Genomic DNA, 7,334 nt, shown 5'->3' on the forward strand with positions numbered 1-7,334 from the left:
AAATTAAATGAATAAGTAACATCCATGATCTCATTATCAAATGATAAAGCCACATCCTAGGTTTCTGTTTCAGAACATACTTTCTCCTGGAAAATTTTTCAACCTTCAAGTTCCTATTCATTTTTACTTAACAATTTCTTCCATTTATCTCTCTTCTCTCACATTTTACTATGTGCAGGAGGGAAATCAGGCTGCACTTTAACACTGTACTTAGAAATATCCTCAGCTACATATCCAAGAAGTTAAAAGTATATCATGTGTATCACTTTTAACTCCTTTTCACAAAACACTGAACACAATTCAGCCCAGTACTTTGCTACTTTTAATCAAGAATTGGTTTTCCTCCAGTGTCTGATAACTTGTTCCTCATTGTCATCTGAGACATCACATATTCCTACCAATAATCTCTTTAACTCGATGTAGGATTTTTTTCAACATGTATTTCAAAACTCTCCCAACCTCTGCCGATTACCCAGTTCCAAAGTCCCATTCATATTTTTAGATAATTTTTCCAGCAGTGCCCCACTGTTTGCTACTCAAAGCTATATTAATCAGGGTTTTCTTGTGTGTGAGAGTGTGTGTGTGTGTGTGTGTGTGTGTGTGTGTGTGTGTAAGTGTATGAAGAGATTTAGTGTAAGGAATTAATTCATGTTGTTATAGAAACTAGAAAGTCAAAACTCTGCACTTAAGCTGATAGGCTCACTCAAGCTGCAGGAAAACAAATGGTGGAGATGAAGTCTGAAGGCCGTCTGCTGAATTCAGTCTTGCTTAGGGAGCCTAGTCTTTTTGTTCTTTTGAAGGCCTTCAACTGATTGGATGAGACCCACCTACATTATAGAGAGCAATCTGCTTTACCTAAATTTGACCAATTTAAACGTTAATCTCATCCCAAACCTCCTCAGTTTGACACACAAAATTACCATCTCAAGGTTAGATTAGTTCAGTGTCTTGATTGTGGTGATAGTGTCATGGGTATATACAAATGGCATAACTTACCAAATGGTATGTGTTAAGTACTTGCAGTTTATCTCATGTCAGATATACTAGATAAGGCTATTAAAATGCTACTGAGAAACAAATGGTAAGACTACTTTTCTATGCATATGTGACAACTATATATAATGTATTGATCAAGACCTATTTCAGGTGATTTTTTTTTTTAGGAAATCAATAAAATACACTGATGACAAGCAAAATTAATCAGAAACAGGTATATAATAAGTTTCTACATCATGAGTCGCCTAATGAGTGGGAGCTGCCACAAGAGAAAGTCAGCAAGTTTGCACCTAGCTTTGCATTTACTTTTTGTCAAATGGCATGTGTTATCAAAAGAAACATCTGAAATCCAACCAACAAAATTAAGAAATGGCAAACTCTTAGCTGATAGCTATAGGTCTATTTTCATTAAATTTGTGTGTTCATTTACTATACTAACCCAAAGCCCTGAACAACTCTATTTTGTGTCTGAAAGTTTATATTTATTGAGCACAACTGTGATTGTACATGCTCACTTTCTAACAAGGGCAGAAAAATCAAACTGGAGAGAAGCTAATGTCAAGTACCACAGGTCAAAATGCAGTGCAAAGTAGAGTCAGTGAATCTTTGAGAACATAGTTGTTAAATTCTGTAATATTTTAAAAATTCACAAAAAGTGTTTTTTCCCAAACTGTTTACATAGGAGCTTGTCCTGTGGTTTATCACTCAAATTAACAATATACTTCCTGACTGTTAGTAAGCCTTTGATTTTACTCAGATGGTTGGTCAGAATTGCAGTGCAGCAATTAATCAGTATGTACTGACATATTCTTAAGGATTCAATTAATAAATAAGTTTAGAAAATAATTCATAATTTGGGGAGCTCTTTGCATGGCTCCAAACAATGAACATGATATCTTATACATACTCTAATTTTTTGTCAAATAGTCTATTTTTAGACCTAAGGTAGGACTATAAACTTGTTAGTCACACACCTTCCTGGTTAGGGAAATAAGGGATTACACTGCTCTTTATAAACAGAAGCTGTCACTCATATAGAAAAGCAAAAAATTATGTGAAAGAGATACAAGACATTTTCTTAATAAATACAGCATAAAACACTTCTTTTCGTAGACTCTACCTACTTTGCTGTTAAAATGTCATCTGTATTTATCAGACCACATGGTTCTTGACATTTAAGGTTTTTTTTTTTTAAGCAAATTGTAATTGAAGCTTTGACAACAGGAACTAATTCTCAAGGAATTGAACAGTAACTATTTTTTTTTCAAGCAGCAGGCCACAGTAAAAAGTGTGAATTATTGGTTATTTGTGATATTCTGTAGCTAAGAACTTTTATCATTATGTAGTTAAGTCCTTCTTAAAGTACTTATTAGTTCTTAGAAATTTCCAGGGAAAGTTTCAGGAATTAAGCTAAATTTATTAGACAAGTTATTCTGTTTTTCTCTTTCCAAGTCATCTTTGTACATTGTGTTGAGAAATCGTTTAAAAAATCTTTTATAAAACAAAAAGCCCCTAGGGTGCCTGCATCTGGATGTTTCATCCCCGATAGTGGTGGCCGCCTTGCTTTCTGATGGAGGCTTGGGGTTGGCGGCCGAGCTCCCGGGCTGGGGTGAACCACGCTCTCGGTGGAGGCAGCGAAGCCTAGCCAGAGTCATGGCTGTTACATTTTGCAAGCCATGAGGCATATGGAGCCCCAAGACAAGCAAGTTTTTCAAAGTCCACCAAAATCTGCCTTCAGTGTTGGCTATGACAAAGGTGGGTTTGAATCCAAAATGACAGAACAAGGAGCAGCATTAATACTAGGTCTCTACTGCCAACAAAGGAAAAGTAAAGAGCTTCTCATTGATGAATTACACTTCTAAATCACCAAGACAAGAAAGGATCTTCTTATAAAGCAGACAAAACCAATGAAGCTAAAGACTTAGTAGAAGGTCAAGTTAAAAAAATGAAGTAATTGTATGATGAATTTTAAGTTCTTATTATTTATATATGCAAGTGCCATCTTTTTATAAAATGTCCCAAACCTCAAAGCCTTGGCATGTGTGTTTAAATTTGTGGATTTAGGACAGACTATAGACTATTTGGAGATAACTGCTCAGTAATTATGAATAAATGCATACCATTTGAATAGAAATATTATTTGTTGCTCATTTAGCAAATACTTTGGTACTTCAAAGCAAAGTGAACATGACAGTATCTACTCTCAAGGAACCCTAATCTAATGGGAGACTGATAAACTGGTAATTAAAATATAACGTAATAACCCTGACCGGTGTAGCTCAGCTGGTTGTGCATGGTCTCACAAACTGAAAGGTCACTGGTTGGATTCCAATTCAGGGCATGTGCCTGCATTGTGGGCCAGACCCCTGGCTGGGGGCATGGGAGAGGCAACCAGCCAATGTTCTCTTGCACATTAAGGTTTCACTCCCTCTCTTTCTCCCTCCCCATCTCTGAAAATAAATAATTAAATTTTTAAAAAAAATACCATGTGATAAATATTATGATGGAGTTGGCATAGGTTGCTAGAGCAGACTCATCTCATCAGGAAGAAAGGCTGTGAAGGTTCAGAGCACTGGCTCTGCTGCTTGGAACTATGAATGCAGGTGAGTTTAGCCACAACTTTGACCTAAAACATTGATGTAGGTATATATATTTGACAGAAGTCAGATTTCACATTTTAAAATGTTGATTAAAAAACTTGACAATAAGTACTTAATGGAGATAATTATTTCCCCATAAAAAGTACATTCAACAAAATGTTACATCTGTCTCTGATCCTTCAAATTAACCATTTAGAGCCCCATTTTATAGTTTATTAATAACTGCTCAACATTTTATAAACCTTAAAATTTCTAGTAATGTTTATAAATTATTAGTTATTAATATATTTGTAAATTATCTAATAATTTAATATGATAATTACTTTCATGCCCTTAAACCAATCATGATAATATATATGTAATGCAATGTATGTTAAGAAAGCTCAGGGACCACTAGGGCTAAAGAATATTTACTAGAAAACTTTTAATAAAAATAGTGGATTTATCAAGAATTATGAAGAATCTGAGATTTTACCCTCCTTCAAGATAACAAGTTAGCTGATGGTGACCGGAGGGGAGAGAAGAGGGAATTTAAGGGGACAGTGGGAAGGGTTCACAGGAACAAACTTAAAGGACACATGGTCATAGACTAAGGGGAGGGTGGTAATGGGAGGGAAGTGGGGAGGGTGGGAGGGGGGACTTGATTGGGAGTAAAAAGGAGAAAACTGTATATGACCAATGATTAATAATAATAAAAAAAATATTTATGATTAAAAAAAAAGATAACATGTTAGCCGACCACAGTTTTATAAACACATAGAAGCCACAAGACAGTTTACTTTCATAATAATAGCAGTAGACAGAGTATAACTCCCACTCTGGTCACCTAAGCCTTGGTGTTCGCTGGGCAACACGAGGAGTGTTGACACCTGTGTGTATAATGGGTTGAGTGACAGGAGAGGAGCTGTGAGCCTAGGGGACTTGGATACTGTGTGATGGGCAATAAGTGTGCCTGACCTTTGCTCTGCAAGGAGACCCTATATTTATCTTTTAAGGTTGTTTATCACTCTAGAAAAGATAGTCCAAGAAAGGGTGGCAGTGCCTCTGATCTCAAGACGTGCAAAAACATGAAAACGTGGACAATTCTCTTCCAGTAGTATTTCTTATGCATGTATCTTTAAATAGTAAACTCCTCTCATGGGTATTGATCATATGGCTGACATTAACATTTTTTAAAAGACTCAGTTTATAGAGGCCTATGAAATTAAACTAATTTATTTACCACGATTTAAGCATTTTATGTAAAAACCTTCTTATTTCTACATCAAGGGAAAGCCTATTGGTCTGAACAGTATATAAACCAGTAATCTTTCTTTAATAATTCTGGTTTCTATTACAAAGTTTCCTTCTTAAGAAATCCAGTTAATTTTGTTCTTATTGAAGCTCTTATTAATGCACATTTTTGTGTTGGGATGTGGAGACTCTATGATTAAAAGTGGTTAGCTATAGTTAAAACAATGTACAGAAAAGCATCCATTCAGTAATCTATAACCTTTTATCCCTCTGTTGGTGAACTACACTTCTTTTTTTAAAAAAAAAAAAGTATTTATTTATTTTCAGAGAGAGGAGAATGGAGGGGTAAAAGGAGGGAGAGAAATATTGATGTGAGAGAGAAACATCAGTTGCCTGCCTCTCATGTGACCCCAAGCAGGGACCTGGCCCACAACCCAGGCATGTGCACTGACTGGGAATCAAACCACTGACCTTTTGGTTCACAGGCCAGTGCTCAATCCACTGAGCCACATCAGCCAGGAAAATGAACTATACTTCTTAAAGGATCTGCTAAATTTCTTTAAGCAGATTAAGGTATCTTAAAAGTAGATCTTCAGGAGAATACTTTATTAATTTTACAACAAAGCTGAGCAGTGGCTATATACACAAAGAAAATATGTAAAGAGAAAAGGATGATAGTAAAACCAAGCATATTTTAATATACAGTAACCACACCCACTTATCTGCAGGGTGCATGTTCCAAGACCATGGGTGAATGCCTGAAGTTGTGGATAGTACACACCCTGTATGTATTAAGTTTTCTCCAGTACATACATACCTATGATAAAGTTTAACTTATAAGTTAGGAATGGTAAGAGATTAATGATAGAAACTAATAATAAAATAGAACAATTATGGTAGTATGCTGTAATAAAAGTTATGTGAATGGCTTTGAATCCTGGGGTGACGTGAACACAAGCATGGCAATGCCAGGACAGTCATTTGCTTAATGGAGACCGCTGCTGCCTGACTGATGGGCAGGTAGCTGAACAACGCAGAAATACTGCACAAAGGGGTGAGCCACTTCCCCAGGTGGAAGACAGTGGGACAGCATGATATTTCATCACACTTCTCAGAAATGGCAAGTGATTTAAAACTTATCAATTGTTTATTTCTGCAACTTTTCACTTAATATTTTTGGACTGCTATTAACTGTGTATAACAGAAACCATGGAAAGTGAAACCATGAATAAGGAGGGCTACTGTAAATACAAATAAAAATGGTGTGAATAAAAGCTAAAATAGGCAAAAGGTGAAAACGACAGCCAATATTTAGTATTTGGGGGCATTCACAGAGTGTGCTTTAACATTGTACTGAGGATGAGGCAGTTAGCCTTTGTTTTAGATAGCTACAGAATCTCTCCCTGGCTTCTAAACTATGAGTAGATGTGGTTCTTTTCCTGAGTTTTATGTTCTACTATTCAGTGTCATCCTGCCTTAGTCTTGCCCATGAAAAATGGAATCAGTCAGTAAGATTCATCTGGAATTTTAGCCCTAAGATGTAAAGGCATCATTAGGGAGTGGTATCCAAGCCAAGCACACTGATGGGTATGTGGGCATCAGGGGAAACAACTTCCTATGGGATGCTTGTTCAAAGCCTCTGCCCAGTTAGCACAGTCTTCACTGGATGGGCTTGAGTGACTCAGTTGCATATGCTCTTGTGATTTTCAAATGAGATACACACAAATATTTAAAAATGGGATGCTTGGCTCTGAGGGGAATGAACATGATTTGGTCATTTGAGTTGTATTTAGCTTGAACCACAGTAAAAACATTTTATTTCTATTCTCCTGAGGCCAGGAGACATGCAAGTCATGGAAACTGCAGTGGCATCCTGTGACCATGCAGCTGCTAAGGTGGGTTTGCGCACTGGCTTGCTTCTCTGTTCATCAATGCTATGAACACTCACTACCTAAAATAAAATGAGTGCAAATCTTCCTTCCAAGGAAAACGTTTCCCCAATAAACAAAGCATTAATTACAGCTGAAGTAAATAGTTTAATAGATGGTTAGTTTAATGACAGTTATACACAAAATTGCACGCGCTATACAATGTAAGTCTATTGCAATTTCCCATCCTTCCTTTGTAGGAACTAATGAAATTGTTACTTACGTGTGGTGAAGATAAACTGTGTCCCTATTGGTCAAGTACTTTTAGCATCCAGGTTTTCTTGTGTATCTATGTCATTTCTCTAGAAAAACATTTAATATCAATTTGAGGGGATTTGTATCTTGATCTGAATTTACTCAAAGTCTAATTTCAATGAGAGAATGAACCATTATAGATTCAGTTTATGTGAGCCTGGGTGAGTCTAACTCTGATTATGTTCTTAATTGCCCAAAAGGTAAGAATGGCTTTTCCCGTATTTGTATTGTTTTCAAATGTCAGTATCAATTTGCCCTGCCCAACCCCCCACACCAAAAGTTTGGTTGGACATTTCACAGGACATTATACCCTTCTGTTCTT

At 36.4% G+C, this 7,334-nt stretch overlaps 1 pseudogene; it reads left to right on the forward strand.

The window, feature by feature from the left end:
• The first annotated feature begins 1,365 nt into the window (after positions 1 to 1,365).
• LOC123822830 lies at positions 1,366 to 2,950 on the forward strand (annotated as a pseudogene).
• The last annotated feature ends 4,384 nt before the right edge of the window (positions 2,951 to 7,334 follow it).

Source organism: Phyllostomus hastatus, unplaced genomic scaffold, assembly GCF_019186645.2.
Source record: "Phyllostomus hastatus isolate PE091 unplaced genomic scaffold, TTU_PhHast_1.1 phas_contig_432, whole genome shotgun sequence".
NCBI lineage: Eukaryota > Metazoa > Chordata > Mammalia > Chiroptera > Phyllostomidae > Phyllostomus > Phyllostomus hastatus.